The sequence below is a fragment of the Phyllobates terribilis genome, unplaced genomic scaffold (genome assembly GCF_046119375.1).
Source record: "Phyllobates terribilis strain yellow unplaced genomic scaffold, ASM4611937v1 Scaffold_74__1_contigs__length_7073193, whole genome shotgun sequence".
Lineage (NCBI taxonomy): Eukaryota > Metazoa > Chordata > Amphibia > Anura > Dendrobatidae > Phyllobates > Phyllobates terribilis.
This window is the reverse complement of record NW_027362834.1, coordinates 4,293,989-4,314,138: the sequence shown is the minus strand read 5'-3', so window position 1 is coordinate 4,314,138 and position 20,150 is coordinate 4,293,989. Positions and strand designations below refer to the sequence as shown.

The 20,150-nt window shown below is 45.0% G+C and overlaps 16 non-coding genes across 16 annotated transcripts; all 16 read left to right on the top strand.

The window, feature by feature from the left end:
- The first annotated feature begins 76 nt into the window (after positions 1-76).
- LOC141195560 (U2 spliceosomal RNA) lies at positions 77-267 on the top strand. The gene has a single exon (XR_012268144.1). It is a non-coding gene; the product is annotated as a U2 spliceosomal RNA (small nuclear RNA).
- A 1,119-nt stretch (positions 268-1,386) lies between these two features.
- LOC141195559 (U2 spliceosomal RNA) lies at positions 1,387-1,577 on the top strand. The gene has a single exon (XR_012268143.1). It is a non-coding gene; the product is annotated as a U2 spliceosomal RNA (small nuclear RNA).
- Positions 1,578-2,696: 1,119 nt separating this feature from the next.
- On the top strand, positions 2,697-2,887 carry LOC141195558 (U2 spliceosomal RNA). Its single transcript, XR_012268142.1, has one exon. It is a non-coding gene; the product is annotated as a U2 spliceosomal RNA (small nuclear RNA).
- Positions 2,888-4,006: 1,119 nt separating this feature from the next.
- Positions 4,007-4,197, top strand: LOC141195556 (U2 spliceosomal RNA). Its single transcript, XR_012268140.1, has one exon. It is a non-coding gene; the product is annotated as a U2 spliceosomal RNA (small nuclear RNA).
- A 1,121-nt stretch (positions 4,198-5,318) lies between these two features.
- On the top strand, positions 5,319-5,509 carry LOC141196159 (U2 spliceosomal RNA). Its single transcript, XR_012268724.1, has one exon. It is a non-coding gene; the product is annotated as a U2 spliceosomal RNA (small nuclear RNA).
- A 1,120-nt stretch (positions 5,510-6,629) lies between these two features.
- Positions 6,630-6,820, top strand: LOC141195555 (U2 spliceosomal RNA). The gene has a single exon (XR_012268139.1). It is a non-coding gene; the product is annotated as a U2 spliceosomal RNA (small nuclear RNA).
- Positions 6,821-7,940: 1,120 nt separating this feature from the next.
- On the top strand, positions 7,941-8,131 carry LOC141195554 (U2 spliceosomal RNA). The gene has a single exon (XR_012268138.1). It is a non-coding gene; the product is annotated as a U2 spliceosomal RNA (small nuclear RNA).
- Positions 8,132-9,252: 1,121 nt separating this feature from the next.
- On the top strand, positions 9,253-9,443 carry LOC141195553 (U2 spliceosomal RNA). Its single transcript, XR_012268137.1, has one exon. It is a non-coding gene; the product is annotated as a U2 spliceosomal RNA (small nuclear RNA).
- Positions 9,444-10,560: 1,117 nt separating this feature from the next.
- LOC141195552 (U2 spliceosomal RNA) lies at positions 10,561-10,751 on the top strand. Its single transcript, XR_012268136.1, has one exon. It is a non-coding gene; the product is annotated as a U2 spliceosomal RNA (small nuclear RNA).
- A 1,122-nt stretch (positions 10,752-11,873) lies between these two features.
- LOC141195551 (U2 spliceosomal RNA) lies at positions 11,874-12,064 on the top strand. Its single transcript, XR_012268135.1, has one exon. It is a non-coding gene; the product is annotated as a U2 spliceosomal RNA (small nuclear RNA).
- Positions 12,065-13,181: 1,117 nt separating this feature from the next.
- On the top strand, positions 13,182-13,372 carry LOC141195920 (U2 spliceosomal RNA). The gene has a single exon (XR_012268491.1). It is a non-coding gene; the product is annotated as a U2 spliceosomal RNA (small nuclear RNA).
- A 1,122-nt stretch (positions 13,373-14,494) lies between these two features.
- On the top strand, positions 14,495-14,685 carry LOC141195550 (U2 spliceosomal RNA). Its single transcript, XR_012268134.1, has one exon. It is a non-coding gene; the product is annotated as a U2 spliceosomal RNA (small nuclear RNA).
- A 1,120-nt stretch (positions 14,686-15,805) lies between these two features.
- Positions 15,806-15,996, top strand: LOC141195549 (U2 spliceosomal RNA). Its single transcript, XR_012268133.1, has one exon. It is a non-coding gene; the product is annotated as a U2 spliceosomal RNA (small nuclear RNA).
- A 1,120-nt stretch (positions 15,997-17,116) lies between these two features.
- LOC141195548 (U2 spliceosomal RNA) lies at positions 17,117-17,307 on the top strand. The gene has a single exon (XR_012268132.1). It is a non-coding gene; the product is annotated as a U2 spliceosomal RNA (small nuclear RNA).
- A 1,120-nt stretch (positions 17,308-18,427) lies between these two features.
- Positions 18,428-18,618, top strand: LOC141195546 (U2 spliceosomal RNA). Its single transcript, XR_012268131.1, has one exon. It is a non-coding gene; the product is annotated as a U2 spliceosomal RNA (small nuclear RNA).
- Positions 18,619-19,737: 1,119 nt separating this feature from the next.
- LOC141195544 (U2 spliceosomal RNA) lies at positions 19,738-19,928 on the top strand. The gene has a single exon (XR_012268129.1). It is a non-coding gene; the product is annotated as a U2 spliceosomal RNA (small nuclear RNA).
- Positions 19,929-20,150: the final 222 nt, after the last annotated feature.

Sequence of the window (20,150 nt, the reverse complement as noted above, 5' to 3'; positions counted from 1 at the left end):
AGTCCAGGTGGCCATCTCCACAAATGGACTTTTCAGAATCCTTGGGTGGCACCGTAGTCGGAAACCAATTCTGGTTATCGCTTCTCGGCCTTTTGGCTAAGATCAAGTGTAGTATCTGTTCTTATCAGTTTAATATCTGATACGTCCCCTATCTGGGGACCATATATTAAATGGATTTTTAGAACAGGGAGATGGAAAAAGAGCTTGCTCTGTCCACTCCACGCATTGACCTGGTATTGCAGTATCTCCAGGACCGGTGCACCCCTTCTTTAATGCAGTTTCTAAAATCAGAAAGAATTGAATTCAATGCTTTTTGTTCATTTTGCTTGTTTGTCGGATTTTGGGATGGACTCTTTGGCTTTGCTTTTCTTCTCCTCATTGGATTTTTCATGTTAAAAGTTGCAGAAGCCAGATGACAAGCTCATTTTGGTTCAACTTCAGCAACTGTGCATTGCATTGCCATGTAATGTAATGTAATGCAATGCTATCTATCTAGCTCTCCCTCTATACTTCCTTTTGGATAAACAGACATATTAGGCAAGCATTTTGGAGCTTTCACCTAAATAACTACAGGTGGTGAGATAAGCTGCACAATATAATTGACCTTTCAGTATATTGTTGCACACACACCATCTATTTAGCAAATGCCCTTGTTATCAACAGCAGCCTTTTAAACTCACCTGAGCTAACAGGTATGTGAGCTGGTTACTCTGCTGCACTTAAAATTTCTTTTTTGGTTTGCTACAATGCCTTTTCTGAAACGTTGTCTCCCTCTGCTGGAACACTGACTTCTTTCATTTAATGCCTGCAGACTATAAAAGAGAAACCAACCCAAAAAGTTTGGTTGATTAGTCTGTGGCATTCTTTTAAACTGTTGCTTATGGCGGTCTCTGTGAGCTTCTCAGTGACATTCAGCCATCCAGGTATCCCGCCTGCAGTAGACGGAATGTGGCAATGGAACGCTGGCTGCACGTGTCATAATAGGCTCTGAGCCTTTATATACCTGCGCACAGCAGCAGCCACCTTCAGTCTGCTGCTGGACAGCCAGCAGCAGCAGCAGCAGGAGAGGTAATTAATCAGCAACCCTCCTGCTAAGGGTAGACAGCTGCTCGTTCCACCCCCCCCCGCCTTAATTGGTTCTCCTCCCTTCCAACGGTGTTGAGGCGGGTGGGAACAGCCGGGGGTTGAGGGTACTGTGCTAAAAGAGGTGGAGTTATGCAGATCTAAAACGCGTGGATTGCAGCAGCAGCAAGCCGAAAAGTGCAGGCATGTGAGGGATCTAGAGGTTGACAGCATGTCTTCTTAACGGGAGTCCAGGTGGCCATCTCCACAAATGGACTTTTCAGAATCCTTGGGTGGCACCGTAGTCGGAAACCAATTCTGGTTATCGCTTCTCGGCCTTTTGGCTAAGATCAAGTGTAGTATCTGTTCTTATCAGTTTAATATCTGATACGTCCCCTATCTGGGGACCATATATTAAATGGATTTTTAGAACAGGGAGATGGAAAAAGAGCTTGCTCTGTCCACTCCACGCATTGACCTGGTATTGCAGTATCTCCAGGACCGGTGCACCCCTTCTTTAATGCAGTTTCTAAAATCAGAAAGAATTGAATTCAATGCTTTTTGTTCATTTTGCTTGTTTGTCGGATTTTGGGATGGACTCTTTGGCTTTGCTTTTCTTCTCCTCATTGGATTTTTCATGTTAAAAGTTGCAGAAGCCAGATGACAAGCTCATTTTGGTTCAACTTCAGCAACTGTGCATTGCATTGCCATGTAATGTAATGTAATGCAATGCTATCTATCTAGCTCTCCCTCTATACTTCCTTTTGGATAAACAGACATATTAGGCAAGCATTTTGGAGCTTTCACCTAAATAACTACAGGTGGTGAGATAAGCTGCACAATATAATTGACCTTTCAGTATATTGTTGCACACACACCATCTATTTAGCAAATGCCCTTGTTATCAACAGCAGCCTTTTAAACTCACCTGAGCTAACAGGTATGTGAGCTGGTTACTCTGCTGCGCTTAAAATTTCTTTTTTGGTTTGCTACAATGCCTTTTCTGAAACGTTGTCTCCCTCTGCTGGAACACTGACTTCTTTCATTTAATGCCTGCAGACTATAAAAGAGAAACCAACCCAAAAAGTTTGGTTGATTAGTCTGTGGCATTCTTTTAAACTGTTGCTTATGGCGGTCTCTGTGAGCTTCTCAGTGACATTCAGCCATCCAGGTATCCCGCCTGCAGTAGACGGAATGTGGCAATGGAACGCTGGCTGCGCGTGTCATAATAGGCTCTGAGCCTTTATATACCTGCGCACAGCAGCAGCCACCTTCAGTCTGCTGCTGGACAGCCAGCAGCAGCAGCAGCAGGAGAGGTAATTAATCAGCAACCCTCCTGCTAAGGGTAGACAGCTGCTCGTTCCACCCCCCCCCGCCTTAATTGGTTCTCGTCCCTTCCAACGGTGTTGAGGCGGGTGGGAACAGCCGGGGGTTGAGGGTACTGTGCTAAAAGAGGTGGAGTTATGCAGATCTAAAACGCGTGGATTGCAGCAGCAGCAAGCCGAAAAGTGCAGGCATGTGAGGGATCTAGAGGTTGACAGCATGTCTTCTTAACGGGAGTCCAGGTGGCCATCTCCACAAATGGACTTTTCAGAATCCTTGGGTGGCACCGTAGTCGGAAACCAATTCTGGTTATCGCTTCTCGGCCTTTTGGCTAAGATCAAGTGTAGTATCTGTTCTTATCAGTTTAATATCTGATACGTCCCCTATCTGGGGACCATATATTAAATGGATTTTTAGAACAGGGAGATGGAAAAAGAGCTTGCTCTGTCCACTCCACGCATTGACCTGGTATTGCAGTATCTCCAGGACCGGTGCACCCCTTCTTTAATGCAGTTTCTAAAATCAGAAAGAATTGAATTCAATGCTTTTTGTTCATTTTGCTTGTTTGTCGGATTTTGGGATGGACTCTTTGGCTTTGCTTTTCTTCTCCTCATTGGATTTTTCATGTTAAAAGTTGCAGAAGCCAGATGACAAGCTCATTTTGGTTCAACTTCAGCAACTGTGCATTGCATTGCCATGTAATGTAATGTAATGCAATGCTATCTATCTAGCTCTCCCTCTATACTTCCTTTTGGATAAACAGACATATTAGGCAAGCATTTTGGAGCTTTCACCTAAATAACTACAGGTGGTGAGATAAGCTGCACAATATAATTGACCTTTCAGTATATTGTTGCACACACACCATCTATTTAGCAAATGCCCTTGTTATCAACAGCAGCCTTTTAAACTCACCTGAGCTAACAGGTATGTGAGCTGGTTACTCTGCTGCGCTTAAAATTTCTTTTTTGGTTTGCTACAATGCCTTTTCTGAAACGTTGTCTCCCTCTGCTGGAACACTGACTTCTTTCATTTAATGCCTGCAGACTATAAAAGAGAAACCAACCCAAAAAGTTTGGTTGATTAGTCTGTGGCATTCTTTTAAACTGTTGCTTATGGCGGTCTCTGTGAGCTTCTCAGTGACATTCAGCCATCCAGGTATCCCGCCTGCAGTAGACGGAATGTGGCAATGGAACGCTGGCTGCGCGTGTCATAATAGGCTCTGAGCCTTTATATACCTGCGCACAGCAGCAGCCACCTTCAGTCTGCTGCTGGACAGCCAGCAGCAGCAGCAGCAGGAGAGGTAATTAATCAGCAACCCTCCTGCTAAGGGTAGACAGCTGCTCGTTCCACCCCCCCCCGCCTTAATTGGTTCTCCTCCCTTCCAACGGTGTTGAGGCGGGTGGGAACAGCCGGGGGTTGAGGGTACTGTGCTAAAAGAGGTGGAGTTATGCAGATCTAAAACGCGTGGATTGCAGCAGCAGCAAGCCGAAAAGTGCAGGCATGTGAGGGATCTAGAGGTTGACAGCATGTCTTCTTAACGGGAGTCCAGGTGGCCATCTCCACAAATGGACTTTTCAGAATCCTTGGGTGGCACCGTAGTCGGAAACCAATTCTGGTTATCGCTTCTCGGCCTTTTGGCTAAGATCAAGTGTAGTATCTGTTCTTATCAGTTTAATATCTGATACGTCCCCTATCTGGGGACCATATATTAAATGGATTTTTAGAACAGGGAGATGGAAAAAGAGCTTGCTCTGTCCACTCCACGCATTGACCTGGTATTGCAGTATCTCCAGGACCGGTGCACCCCTTCTTTAATGCAGTTTCTAAAATCAGAAAGAATTGAATTCAATGCTTTTTGTTCATTTTGCTTGTTTGTCGGATTTTGGGATGGACTCTTTGGCTTTGCTTTTCTTCTCCTCATTGGATTTTTCATGTTAAAAGTTGCAGAAGCCAGATGACAAGCTCATTTTGGTTCAACTTCAGCAACTGTGCATTGCATTGCCATGTAATGTAATGTAATGCAATGCTATCTATCTAGCTCTCCCTCTATACTTCCTTTTGGATAAACAGACATATTAGGCAAGCATTTTGGAGCTTTCACCTAAATAACTACAGGTGGTGAGATAAGCTGCACAATATAATTGACCTTTCAGTATATTGTTGCACACACACCATCTATTTAGCAAATGCCCTTGTTATCAACAGCAGCCTTTTAAACTCACCTGAGCTAACAGGTATGTGAGCTGGTTACTCTGCTGCGCTTAAAATTTCTTTTTTGGTTTGCTACAATGCCTTTTCTGAAACGTTGTCTCCCTCTGCTGGAACACTGACTTCTTTCATTTAATGCCTGCAGACTATAAAAGAGAAACCAACCCAAAAAGTTTGGTTGATTAGTCTGTGGCATTCTTTTAAACTGTTGCTTATGGCGGTCTCTGTGAGCTTCTCAGTGACATTCAGCCATCCAGGTATCCCGCCTGCAGTAGACGGAATGTGGCAATGGAACGCTGGCTGCGCGTGTCATAATAGGCTCTGAGCCTTTATATACCTGCGCACAGCAGCAGCCACCTTCAGTCTGCTGCTGGACAGCCAGCAGCAGCAGCAGCAGGAGAGGTAATTAATCAGCAACCCTCCTGCTAAGGGTAGACAGCTGCTCGTTCCACCCCCCCCCCCGCCTTAATTGGTTCTCCTCCCTTCCAACGGTGTTGAGGCGGGTGGGAACAGCCGGGGGTTGAGGGTACTGTGCTAAAAGAGGTGGAGTTATGCAGATCTAAAACGCGTGGATTGCAGCAGCAGCAAGCCGAAAAGTGCAGGCATGTGAGGGATCTAGAGGTTGACAGCATGTCTTCTTAACGGGAGTCCAGGTGGCCATCTCCACAAATGGACTTTTCAGAATCCTTGGGTGGCACCGTAGTCGGAAACCAATTCTGGTTATCGCTTCTCGGCCTTTTGGCTAAAATCAAGTGTAGTATCTGTTCTTATCAGTTTAATATCTGATACGTCCCCTATCTGGGGACCATATATTAAATGGATTTTTAGAACAGGGAGATGGAAAAAGAGCTTGCTCTGTCCACTCCACGCATTGACCTGGTATTGCAGTATCTCCAGGACCGGTGCACCCCTTCTTTAATGCAGTTTCTAAAATCAGAAAGAATTGAATTCAATGCTTTTTGTTCATTTTGCTTGTTTGTCGGATTTTGGGATGGACTCTTTGGCTTTGCTTTTCTTCTCCTCATTGGATTTTTCATGTTAAAAGTTGCAGAAGCCAGATGACAAGCTCATTTTGGTTCAACTTCAGCAACTGTGCATTGCATTGCCATGTAATGTAATGTAATGCAATGCTATCTATCTAGCTCTCCCTCTATACTTCCTTTTGGATAAACAGACATATTAGGCAAGCATTTTGGAGCTTTCACCTAAATAACTACAGGTGGTGAGATAAGCTGCACAATATAATTGACCTTTCAGTATATTGTTGCACACACACCATCTATTTAGCAAATGCCCTTGTTATCAACAGCAGCCTTTTAAACTCACCTGAGCTAACAGGTATGTGAGCTGGTTACTCTGCTGCGCTTAAAATTTCTTTTTTGGTTTGCTACAATGCCTTTTCTGAAACGTTGTCTCCCTCTGCTGGAACACTGACTTCTTTCATTTAATGCCTGCAGACTATAAAAGAGAAACCAACCCAAAAAGTTTGGTTGATTAGTCTGTGGCATTCTTTTAAACTGTTGCTTATGGCGGTCTCTGTGAGCTTCTCAGTGACATTCAGCCATCCAGGTATCCCGCCTGCAGTAGACGGAATGTGGCAATGGAACGCTGGCTGCGCGTGTCATAATAGGCTCTGAGCCTTTATATACCTGCGCACAGCAGCAGCCACCTTCAGTCTGCTGCTGGACAGCCAGCAGCAGCAGCAGCAGGAGAGGTAATTAATCAGCAACCCTCCTGCTAAGGGTAGACAGCTGCTCGTTCCACCCCCCCCCCGCCTTAATTGGTTCTCCTCCCTTCCAACGGTGTTGAGGCGGGTGGGAACAGCCGGGGGTTGAGGGTACTGTGCTAAAAGAGGTGGAGTTATGCAGATCTAAAACGCGTGGATTGCAGCAGCAGCAAGCCAAAAAGTGCAGGCATGTGAGGGATCTAGAGGTTGACAGCATGTCTTCTTAACGGGAGTCCAGGTGGCCATCTCCACAAATGGACTTTTCAGAATCCTTGGGTGGCACCGTAGTCGGAAACCAATTCTGGTTATCGCTTCTCGGCCTTTTGGCTAAGATCAAGTGTAGTATCTGTTCTTATCAGTTTAATATCTGATACGTCCCCTATCTGGGGACCATATATTAAATGGATTTTTAGAACAGGGAGATGGAAAAAGAGCTTGCTCTGTCCACTCCACGCATTGACCTGGTATTGCAGTATCTCCAGGACCGGTGCACCCCTTCTTTAATGCAGTTTCTAAAATCAGAAAGAATTGAATTCAATGCTTTTTGTTCATTTTGCTTGTTTGTCAGATTTTGGGATGGACTCTTTGGCTTTGCTTTTCTTCTCCTCATTGGATTTTTCATGTTAAAAGTTGCAGAAGCCAGATGACAAGCTCATTTTGGTTCAACTTCAGCAACTGTGCATTGCATTGCCATGTAATGTAATGTAATGCAATGCTATCTATCTAGCTCTCCCTCTATACTTCCTTTTGGATAAACAGACATATTAGGCAAGCATTTTGGAGCTTTCACCTAAATAACTACAGGTGGTGAGATAAGCTGCACAATATAATTGACCTTTCAGTATATTGTTGCACACACACCATCTATTTAGCAAATGCCCTTGTTATCAACAGCAGCCTTTTAAACTCACCTGAGCTAACAGGTATGTGAGCTGGTTACTCTGCTGCGCTTAAAATTTCTTTTTTGGTTTGCTACAATGCCTTTTCTGAAACGTTGTCTCCCTCTGCTGGAACACTGACTTCTTTCATTTAATGCCTGCAGACTATAAAAGAGAAACCAACCCAAAAAGTTTGGTTGATTAGTCTGTGGCATTCTTTTAAACTGTTGCTTATGGCGGTCTCTGTGAGCTTCTCAGTGACATTCAGCCATCCAGGTATCCCGCCTGCAGTAGACGGAATGTGGCAATGGAACGCTGGCTGCGCGTGTCATAATAGGCTCTGAGCCTTTATATACCTGCGCACAGCAGCAGCCACCTTCAGTCTGCTGCTGGACAGCCAGCAGCAGCAGCAGCAGGAGAGGTAATTAATCAGCAACCCTCCTGCTAAGGGTAGACAGCTGCTCGTTCCACCCCCCCCCCGCCTTAATTGGTTCTCCTCCCTTCCAACGGTGTTGAGGCGGGTGGGAACAGCCGGGGGTAAAGGGTACTGTGCTAAAAGAGGTGGAGTTATGCAGATCTAAAACGCGTGGATTGCAGCAGCAGCAAGCCGAAAAGTGCAGGCATGTGAGGGATCTAGAGGTTGACAGCATGTCTTCTTAACGGGAGTCCAGGTGGCCATCTCCACAAATGGACTTTTCAGAATCCTTGGGTGGCACCGTAGTCGGAAACCAATTCTGGTTATCGCTTCTCGGCCTTTTGGCTAAGATCAAGTGTAGTATCTGTTCTTATCAGTTTAATATCTGATACGTCCCCTATCTGGGGACCATATATTAAATGGATTTTTAGAACAGGGAGATGGAAAAAGAGCTTGCTCTGTCCACTCCACGCATTGACCTGGTATTGCAGTATCTCCAGGACCGGTGCACCCCTTCTTTAATGCAGTTTCTAAAATCAGAAAGAATTGAATTCAATGCTTTTTGTTCATTTTGCTTGTTTGTCGGATTTTGGGATGGACTCTTTGGCTTTGCTTTTCTTCTCCTCATTGCATTTTTCATGTTAAAAGTTGCAGAAGCCAGATGACAAGCTCATTTTGGTTCAACTTCAGCAACTGTGCATTGCATTGCCATGTAATGTAATGTAATGCAATGCTATCTATCTAGCTCTCCCTCTATACTTCCTTTTGGATAAACAGACATATTAGGCAAGCATTTTGGAGCTTTCACCTAAATAACTACAGGTGGTGAGATAAGCTGCACAATATAATTGACCTTTCAGTATATTGTTGCACACACACCATCTATTTAGCAAATGCCCTTGTTATCAACAGCAGCCTTTTAAACTCACCTGAGCTAACAGGTATGTGAGCTGGTTACTCTGCTGCGCTTAAAATTTCTTTTTTGGTTTGCTACAATGCCTTTTCTGAAACATTGTCTCCCTCTGCTGGAACACTGACTTCTTTCATTTAATGCCTGCAGACTATAAAAGAGAAACCAACCCAAAAAGTTTGGTTGATTAGTCTGTGGCATTCTTTTAAACTGTTGCTTATGGCGGTCTCTGTGAGCTTCTCAGTGACATTCAGCCATCCAGGTATCCCGCCTGCAGTAGACGGAATGTGGCAATGGAACGCTGGCTGAGCGTGTCATAATAGGCTCTGAGCCTTTATATACCTGCGCACAGCAGCAGCCACCTTCAGTCTGCTGCTGGACAGCCAGCAGCAGCAGCAGCAGGAGAGGTAATTAATCAGCAACCGTCCTGCTAAGGGTAGACAGCTGCTCGTTCCACCCCCCCCCCCGCCTTAATTGGTTCTCCTCCCTTCCAACGGTGTTGAGGCGGGTGGGAACAGCCGGGGGTTGAGGGTACTGTGCTAAAAGAGGTGGAGTTATGCAGATCTAAAACGCGTGGATTGCAGCAGCAGCAAGCCGAAAAGTGCAGGCATGTGAGGGATCTAGAGGTTGACAGCATGTCTTCTTAACGGGAGTCCAGGTGGCCATCTCCACAAATGGACTTTTCAGAATCCTTGGGTGGCACCGTAGTCGGAAACCAATTCTGGTTATCGCTTCTCGGCCTTTTGGCTAAGATCAAGTGTAGTATCTGTTCTTATCAGTTTAATATCTGATACGTCCCCTATCTGGGGACCATATATTAAATGGATTTTTAGAACAGGGAGATGGAAAAAGAGCTTGCTCTGTCCACTCCACGCATTGACCTGGTATTGCAGTATCTCCAGGACCGGTGCACCCCTTCTTTAATGCAGTTTCTAAAATCAGAAAGAATTGAATTCAATGCTTTTTGTTCATTTTGCTTGTTTGTCGGATTTTGGGATGGACTCTTTGGCTTTGCTTTTCTTCTCCTCATTGCATTTTTCATGTTAAAAGTTGCAGAAGCCAGATGACAAGCTCATTTTGGTTCAACTTCAGCAACTGTGCATTGCATTGCCATGTAATGTAATGTAATGCAATGCTATCTATCTAGCTCTCCCTCTATACTTCCTTTTGGATAAACAGACATATTAGGCAAGCATTTTGGAGCTTTCACCTAAATAACTACAGGTGGTGAGATAAGCTGCACAATATAATTGACCTTTCAGTATATTGTTGCACACACACCATCTATTTAGCAAATGCCCTTGTTATCAACAGCAGCCTTTTAAACTCACCTGAGCTAACAGGTATGTGAGCTGGTTACTCTGCTGCGCTTAAAATTTCTTTTTTGGTTTGCTACAATGCCTTTTCTGAAACGTTGTCTCCCTCTGCTGGAACACTGACTTCTTTCATTTAATGCCTGCAGACTATAAAAGAGAAACCAACCCAAAAAGTTTGGTTGATTAGTCTGTGGCATTCTTTTAAACTGTTGCTTATGGCGGTCTCTGTGAGCTTCTCAGTGACATTCAGCCATCCAGGTATCCCGCCTGCAGTAGACGGAATGTGGCAATGGAACGCTGGCTGCGCGTGTCATAATAGGCTCTGAGCCTTTATATACCTGCGCACAGCAGCAGCCACCTTCAGTCTGCTGCTGGACAGCCAGCAGCAGCAGCAGGAGAGGTAATTAATCAGCAACCCTCCTGCTAAGGGTAGACAGCTGCTCGTTCCACCCCCCCCCCGCCTTAATTGGTTCTCCTCCCTTCCAACGGTGTTGAGGCGGGTGGGAACAGCCGGGGGTTGAGGGTACTGTGCTAAAAGAGGTGGAGTTATGCAGATCTAAAACGCGTGGATTGCAGCAGCAGCAAGCCGAAAAGTGCAGGCATGTGAGGGATCTAGAGGTTGACAGCATGTCTTCTTAACGGGAGTCCAGGTGGCCATCTCCACAAATGGACTTTTCAGAATCCTTGGGTGGCACCGTAGTCGGAAACCAATTCTGGTTATCGCTTCTCGGCCTTTTGGCTAAGATCAAGTGTAGTATCTGTTCTTATCAGTTTAATATCTGATACGTCCCCTATCTGGGGACCATATATTAAATGGATTTTTAGAACAGGGAGATGGAAAAAGAGCTTGCTCTGTCCACTCCACGCATTGACCTGGTATTGCAGTATCTCCAGGACCGGTGCACCCCTTCTTTAATGCAGTTTCTAAAATCAGAAAGAATTGAATTCAATGCTTTTTGTTCATTTTGCTTGTTTGTCGGATTTTGGGATGGACTCTTTGGCTTTGCTTTTCTTCTCCTCATTGGATTTTTCATGTTAAAAGTTGCAGAAGCCAGATGACAAGCTCATTTTGGTTCAACTTCAGCAACTGTGCATTGCATTGCCATGTAATGTAATGTAATGCAATGCTATCTATCTAGCTCTCCCTCTATACTTCCTTTTGGATAAACAGACATATTAGGCAAGCATTTTGGAGCTTTCACCTAAATAACTACAGGTGGTGAGATAAGCTGCACAATATAATTGACCTTTCAGTATATTGTTGCACACACACCATCTATTTAGCAAATGCCCTTGTTATCAACAGCAGCCTTTTAAACTCACCTGAGCTAACAGGTATGTGAGCTGGTTACTCTGCTGCGCTTAAAATTTCTTTTTTGGTTTGCTACAATGCCTTTTCTGAAACGTTGTCTCCCTCTGCTGGAACACTGACTTCTTTCATTTAATGCCTGCAGACTATAAAAGAGAAACCAACCCAAAAAGTTTGGTTGATTAGTCTTTGGCATTCTTTTAAACTGTTGCTTATGGCGGTCTCTGTGAGCTTCTCAGTGACATTCAGCCATCCAGGTATCCCGCCTGCAGTAGACGGAATGTGGCAATGGAACGCTGGCTGCGCGTGTCATAATAGGCTCTGAGCCTTTATATACCTGCGCACAGCAGCAGCCACCTTCAGTCTGCTGCTGGACAGCCAGCAGCAGCAGCAGCAGGAGAGGTAATTAATCAGCAACCCTCCTGCTAAGGGTAGACAGCTGCTCGTTCCACCCCCCCCCCCCGCCTTAATTGGTTCTCCTCCCTTCCAACGGTGTTGAGGCGGGTGGGAACAGCCGGGGGTTGAGGGTACTGTGCTAAAAGAGGTGGAGTTATGCAGATCTAAAACGCGTGGATTGCAGCAGCAGCAAGCCGAAAAGTGCAGGCATGTGAGGGATCTAGAGGTTGACAGCATGTCTTCTTAACGGGAGTCCAGGTGGCCATCTCCACAAATGGACTTTTCAGAATCCTTGGGTGGCACCGTAGTCGGAAACCAATTCTGGTTATCGCTTCTCGGCCTTTTGGCTAAGATCAAGTGTAGTATCTGTTCTTATCAGTTTAATATCTGATACGTCCCCTATCTGGGGACCATATATTAAATGGATTTTTAGAACAGGGAGATGGAAAAAGAGCTTGCTCTGTCCACTCCACGCATTGACCTGGTATTGCAGTATCTCCAGGACCGGTGCACCCCTTCTTTAATGCAGTTTCTAAAATCAGAAAGAATTGAATTCAATGCTTTTTGTTCATTTTGCTTGTTTGTCGGATTTTGGGATGGACTCTTTGGCTTTGCTTTTCTTCTCCTCATTGGATTTTTCATGTTAAAAGTTGCAGAAGCCAGATGACAAGCTCATTTTGGTTCAACTTCAGCAACTGTGCATTGCATTGCCATGTAATGTAATGTAATGCAATGCTATCTATCTAGCTCTCCCTCTATACTTCCTTTTGGATAAACAGACATATTAGGCAAGCATTTTGGAGCTTTTACCTAAATAACTACAGGTGGTGAGATAAGCTGCACAATATAATTGACCTTTCAGTATATTGTTGCACACACACCATCTATTTAGCAAATGCCCTTGTTATCAACAGCAGCCTTTTAAACTCACCTGAGCTAACAGGTATGTGAGCTGGTTACTCTGCTGCGCTTAAAATTTCTTTTTTGGTTTGCTACAATGCCTTTTCTGAAACGTTGTCTCCCTCTGCTGGAACACTGACTTCTTTCATTTAATGCCTGCAGACTATAAAAGAGAAACCAACCCAAAAAGTTTGGTTGATTAGTCTGTGGCATTCTTTTAAACTGTTACTTATGGCGGTCTCTGTGAGCTTCTCAGTGACATTCAGCCATCCAGGTATCCCGCCTGCAGTAGACGGAATGTGGCAATGGAACGCTGGCTGCGCGTGTCATAATAGGCTCTGAGCCTTTATATACCTGCGCACAGCAGCAGCCACCTTCAGTCTGCTGCTGGACAGCCAGCAGCAGCAGCAGGAGAGGTAATTAATCAGCAACCCTCCTGCTAAGGGTAGACAGCTGCTCGTTCCACCCCCCCCCCGCCTTAATTGGTTCTCCTCCCTTCCAACGGTGTTGAGGCGGGTGGGAACAGCCGGGGGTTGAGGGTACTGTGCTAAAAGAGGTGGAGTTATGCAGATCTAAAACGCGTGGATTGCAGCAGCAGCAAGCCGAAAAGTGCAGGCATGTGAGGGATCTAGAGGTTGACAGCATGTCTTCTTAACGGGAGTCCAGGTGGCCATCTCCACAAATGGACTTTTCAGAATCCTTGGGTGGCACCGTAGTCGGAAACCAATTCTGGTTATCGCTTCTCGGCCTTTTGGCTAAGATCAAGTGTAGTATCTGTTCTTATCAGTTTAATATCTGATACGTCTCCTATCTGGGGACCATATATTAAATGGATTTTTAGAACAGGGAGATGGAAAAAGAGCTTGCTCTGTCCACTCCACGCATTGACCTGGTATTGCAGTATCTCCAGGACCGGTGCACCCCTTCTTTAATGCAGTTTCTAAAATCAGAAAGAATTGAATTCAATGCTTTTTGTTCATTTTGCTTGTTTGTCGGATTTTGGGATGGACTCTTTGGCTTTGCTTTTCTTCTCCTCATTGGATTTTTCATGTTAAAAGTTGCAGAAGCCAGATGACAAGCTCATTTTGGTTCAACTTCAGCAACTGTGCATTGCATTGCCATGTAATGTAATGTAATGCAATGCTATCTATCTAGCTCTCCCTCTATACTTCCTTTTGGATAAACAGACATATTAGGCAAGCATTTTGGAGCTTTCACCTAAATAACTACAGGTGGTGAGATAAGCTGCACAATATAATTGACCTTTCAGTATATTGTTGCACACACACCATCTATTTAGCAAATGCCCTTGTTATCAACAGCAGCCTTTTAAACTCACCTGAGCTAACAGGTATGTGAGCTGGTTACTCTGCTGCGCTTAAAATTTCTTTTTTGGTTTGCTACAATGCCTTTTCTGAAACGTTGTCTCCCTCTGCTGGAACACTGACTTCTTTCATTTAATGCCTGCAGACTATAAAAGAGAAACCAACCCAAAAAGTTTGGTTGATTAGTCTTTGGCATTCTTTTAAACTGTTGCTTATGGCGGTCTCTGTGAGCTTCTCAGTGACATTCAGCCATCCAGGTATCCCGCCTGCAGTAGACGGAATGTGGCAATGGAACGCTGGCTGCGCGTGTCATAATAGGCTCTGAGCCTTTATATACCTGCGCACAGCAGCAGCCACCTTCAGTCTGCTGCTGGACAGCCAGCAGCAGCAGCAGCAGGAGAGGTAATTAATCAGCAACCCTCCTGCTAAGGGTAGACAGCTGCTCGTTCCACCCTCCCCCCCCGCCTTAATTGGTTCTCCTCCCTTCCAACGGTGTTGAGGCGGGTGGGAACAGCCGGGGGTTGAGGGTACTGTGCTAAAAGAGGTGGAGTTATGCAGATCTAAAACGCGTGGATTGCAGCAGCAGCAAGCCGAAAAGTGCAGGCATGTGAGGGATCTAGAGGTTGACAGCATGTCTTCTTAACGGGAGTCCAGGTGGCCATCTCCACAAATGGACTTTTCAGAATCCTTGGGTGGCACCGTAGTCGGAAACCAATTCTGGTTATCGCTTCTCGGCCTTTTGGCTAAGATCAAGTGTAGTATCTGTTCTTATCAGTTTAATATCTGATACGTCCCCTATCTGGGGACCATATATTAAATGGATTTTTAGAACAGGGAGATGGAAAAAGAGCTTGCTCTGTCCACTCCACGCATTGACCTGGTATTGCAGTATCTCCAGGACCGGTGCACCCCTTCTTTAATGCAGTTTCTAAAATCAGAAAGAATTGAATTCAATGCTTTTTGTTCATTTTGCTTGTTTGTCGGATTTTGGGATGGACTCTTTGGCTTTGCTTTTCTTCTCCTCATTGGATTTTTCATGTTAAAAGTTGCAGAAGCCAGATGACAAGCTCATTTTGGTTCAACTTCAGCAACTGTGCATTGCATTGCCATGTAATGTAATGTAATGCAATGCTATCTATCTAGCTCTCCCTCTATACTTCCTTTTGGATAAACAGACATATTAGGCAAGCATTTTGGAGCTTTCACCTAAATAACTACAGGTGGTGAGATAAGCTGCACAATATAATTGACCTTTCAGTATATTGTTGCACACACACCATCTATTTAGCAAATGCCCTTGTTATCAACAGCAGCCTTTTAAACTCACCTGAGCTAACAGGTATGTGAGCTGGTTACTCTGCTGCGCTTAAAATTTCTTTTTTGGTTTGCTACAATGCCTTTTCTGAAACGTTGTCTCCCTCTGCTGGAACACTGACTTCTTTCATTTAATGCCTGCAGACTATAAAAGAGAAACCAACCCAAAAAGTTTGGTTGATTAGTCTGTGGCATTCTTTTAAACTGTTGCTTATGGCGGTCTCTGTGAGCTTCTCAGTGACATTCAGCCATCCAGGTATCCCGCCTGCAGTAGACGGAATGTGGCAATGGAACGCTGGCTGCGCGTGTCATAATAGGCTCTGAGCCTTTATATACCTGCGCACAGCAGCAGCCACCTTCAGTCTGCTGCTGGACAGCCAGCAGCAGCAGCAGCAGGAGAGGTAATTAATCAGCAACCCTCCTGCTAAGGGTAGACAGCTGCTCGTTCCACCCCCCCCCCGCCTTAATTGGTTCTCCTCCCTTCCAACGGTGTTGAGGCGGGTGGGAACAGCCGGGGGTTGAGGGTACTGTGCTAAAAGAGGTGGAGTTATGCAGATCTAAAACGCGTGGATTGCAGCAGCAGCAAGCCGAAAAGTGCAGGCATGTGAGGGATCTAGAGGTTGACAGCATGTCTTCTTAACGGGAGTCCAGGTGGCCATCTCCACAAATGGACTTTTCAGAATCCTTGGGTGGCACCGTAGTCGGAAACCAATTCTGGTTATCGCTTCTCGGCCTTTTGGCTAAGATCAAGTGTAGTATCTGTTCTTATCAGTTTAATATCTGATACGTCCCCTATCTGGGGACCATATATTAAATGGATTTTTAGAACAGGGAGATGGAAAAAGAGCTTGCTCTGTCCACTCCACGCATTGACCTGGTATTGCAGTATCTCCAGGACCGGTGCACCCCTTCTTTAATGCAGTTTCTAAAATCAGAAAGAATTGAATTCAATGCTTTTTGTTCATTTTGCTTGTTTGTCGGATTTTGGGATGGACTCTTTGGCTTTGCTTTTCTTCTCCTCATTGGATTTTTCATGTTAAAAGTTGCAGAAGCCAGATGACAAGCTCATTTTGGTTCAACTTCAGCAACTGTGCATTGCATTGCCATGTAATGTAATGTAATGCAATGCTATCTATCTAGCTCTTCCTCAATACTTCCTTTTGGATAAACAGACATATTAGGCAAGCATTTTGGAGCTTTCACCTAAATAACTACAGGTGGTGAGATAAGCTGCACAATATAATTGACCTTTCAGTATATTGTTGCACACACACCATCTATTTAGCAAATGCCCTTGTTATCAACAGCAGCCTTTTAAACTCACCTGAGCTAACAGGTATGTGAGCTGGTTACTCTGCTGCGCTTAAAATTTCTTTTTTGGTTTGCTACAATGCCTTTTCTGAAACGTTGTCTCCCTCTGCTGGAACACTGACTTCTTTCATTTAATGCCTGCAGACTATAAAAGAGAAACCAACCCAAAAAGTTTGGTTGATTAGTCTGTGGCATTCTTTTAAACTGTTGCTTATGGCGGTCTCTGTGAGCTTCTCAGTGACATTCAGCCATCCAGGTATCCCGCCTGCAGTAGACGGAATGTGGCAATGGAACGCTGGCTGCGCGTGTCATAATAGGCTCTGAGCCTTTATATACCTGCGCACAGCAGCAGCCACCTTCAGTCTGCTGCTGGACAGCCAGCAGCAGCAGCAGCAGGAGAGGTAATTAATCAGCAACCCTCCTGCTAAGGGTAGACAGCTGCTCGTTCCACCCCCCCCCCGCCTTAATTGGTTCTCCTCCCTTCCAACGGTGTTGAGGCGGGTGGGAACAGCCGGGGGTTGAGGGTACTGTGCTAAAAGAGGTGGAGTTATGCAGATCTAAAACGCGTGGATTGCAGCAGCAGCAAGCCGAAAAGTGCAGGCATGTGAGGGATCTAGAGGTTGACAGCATGTCTTCTTAACGGGAGTCCAGGTGGCCATCTCCACAAATGGACTTTTCAGAATCCTTGGGTGGCACCGTAGTCGGAAACCAATTCTGGTTATCGCTTCTCGGCCTTTTGGCTAAGATCAAGTGTAGTATCTGTTCTTATCAGTTTAATATCTGATACGTCCCCTATCTGGGGACCATATATTAAATGGATTTTTAGAACAGGGAGATGGAAAAAGAGCTTGCTCTGTCCACTCCACGCATTGACCTGGTATTGCAGTATCTCCAGGACCGGTGCACCCCTTCTTTAATGCAGTTTCTAAAATCAGAAAGAATTGAATTCAATGCTTTTTGTTCATTTTGCTTGTTTGTCGGATTTTGGGATGGACTCTTTGGCTTTGCTTTTCTTCTCCTCATTGGATTTTTCATGTTAAAAGTTGCAGAAGCCAGATGACAAGCTCATTTTGGTTCAACTTCAGCAACTGTGCATTGCATTGCCATGTAATGTAATGTAATGCAATGCTATCTATCTAGCTCTCCCTCTATACTTCCTTTTGGATAAACAGACATATTAGGCAAGCATTTTGGAGCTTTCACCTAAATAACTACAGATGGTGAGATAAGCTGCACAATATAATTGACCTTTCAGTATATTGTTGCACACACACCATCTATTTAGCAAATGCCCTTGTTATCAACAGCAGCCTTTTAAACTCACCTGAGCTAACAGGTATGTGAGCTGGTTACTCTGCTGCGCTTAAAATTTCTTTTTTGGTTTGCTACAATGCCTTTTCTGAAACGTTGTCTCCCTCTGCTGGAACACTGACTTCTTTCATTTAATGCCTGCAGACTATAAAAGAGAAACCAACCCAAAAAGTTTGGTTGATTAGTCTGTGGCATTCTTTTAAACTGTTGCTTATGGCGGTCTCTGTGAGCTTCTCAGTGACATTCAGCCATCCAGGTATCCCGCCTGCAGTAGACGGAATGTGGCAATGGAACGCTGGCTGCGCGTGTCATAATAGGCTCTGAGCCTTTATATACCTGCGCACAGCAGCAGCCACCTTCAGTCTGCTGCTGGACAGCCAGCAGCAGCAGCAGCAGGAGAGGTAATTAATCAGCAACCCTCCTGCTAAGGGTAGACAGCTGCTCGTTCCACCCCCCCCCCGCCTTAATTGGTTCTCCTCCCTTCCAACGGTGTTGAGGCGGGTGGGAACAGCCGGGGGTTGAGGGTACTGTGCTAAAAGAGGTGGAGTTATGCAGATCTAAAACGCGTGGATTGCAGCAGCAGCAAGCCGAAAAGTGCAGGCATGTGAGGGATCTAGAGGTTGACAGCATGTCTTCTTAACGGGAGTCCAGGTGGCCATCTCCACAAATGGACTTTTCAGAATCCTTGGGTGGCACCGTAGTCGGAAACCAATTCTGGTTATCGCTTCTCGGCCTTTTGGCTAAGATCAAGTGTAGTATCTGTTCTTATCAGTTTAATATCTGATACGTCCCCTATCTGGGGACCATATATTAAATGGATTTTTAGAACAGGGAGATGGAAAAAGAGCTTGCTCTGTCCACTCCACGCATTGACCTGGTATTGCAGTATCTCCAGGACCGGTGCACCCCTTCTTTAATGCAGTTTCTAAAATCAGAAAGAATTGAATTCAATGCTTTTTGTTCATTTTGCTTGTTTGTCGGATTTTGGGATGGACTCTTTGGCTTTGCTTTTCTTCTCCTCATTGGATTTTTCATGTTAAAAGTTGCAGAAGCCAGATGACAAGCTCATTTTGGTTCAACTTCAGCAACTGTGCATTGCATTGCCATGTAATGTAATGTAATGCAATGCTATCTATCTAGCTCTCCCTCTATACTTCCTTTTGGATAAACAGACATATTAGGCAAGCATTTTGAAGCTTTCACCTAAATAACTACAGGTGGTGAGATAAGCTGCACAATATAATTGACCTTTCAGTATATTGTTGCACACACACCATCTATTTAGCAAATGCCCTTGTTATCAACAGCAGCCTTTTAAACTCACCTGAGCTAACAGGTATGTGAGCTGGTTACTCTGCTGCGCTTAAAATTTCTTTTTTGGTTTGCTACAATGCCTTTTCTGAAACGTTGTCTCCCTCTGCTGGAACACTGACTTCTTTCATTTAATGCCTGCAGACTATAAAAGAGAAACCAACCCAAAAAGTTTGGTTGATTAGTCTGTGGCATTCTTTTAAACTGTTGCTTATGGCGGTCTCTGTGAGCTTCTCAGTGACATTCAGCCATCCAGGTATCCCGCCTGCAGTAGACGGAATGTGGCAATGGAACGCTGGCTGCGCGTGTCATAATAGGCTCTGAGCCTTTATATACCTGCGCACAGCAGCAGCCACCTTCAGTCTCCTGCTGGACAGCCAGCAGCAGCAGCAGCAGGAGAGGTAATTAATCAGCAACCCTCCTGCTAAGGGTAGACAGCTGCTCGTTCCACCCCCCCCCGCCTTAATTGGTTCTCCTCCCTTCCAACGGTGTTGAGGCGGGTGGGAACAGCCGGGGGTTGAGGGTACTGTGCTAAAAGAGGTGGAGTTATGCAGATCTAAAACGCGTGGATTGCAGCAGCAGCAAGCCGAAAAGTGCAGGCATGTGAGGGATCTAGAGGTTGACAGCATGTCTTCTTAACGGGAGTCCAGGTGGCCATCTCCACAAATGGACTTTTCAGAATCCTTGGGTGGCACCGTAGTCGGAAACCAATTCTGGTTATCGCTTCTCGGCCTTTTGGCTAAGATCAAGTGTAGTATCTGTTCTTATCAGTTTAATATCTGATACGTCCCCTATCTGGGGACCATATATTAAATGGATTTTTAGAACAGGGAGATGGAAAAAGAGCTTGCTCTGTCCACTCCACGCATTGACCTGGTATTGCAGTATCTCCAGGACCGGTGCACCCCTTCTTTAATGCAGTTTCTAAAATCAGAAAGAATTGAATTCAATGCTTTTTGTTCATTTTGCTTGTTTGTCGGATTTTGGGATGGACTCTTTGGCTTTGCTTTTCTTCTCCTCATTGGATTTTTCATGTTAAAAGTTGCAGAAGCCAGATGACAAGCTCATTTTGGTTCAACTTCAGCAACTGTGCATTGCATTGCCATGTAATATAATGTAATGCAATGCTATC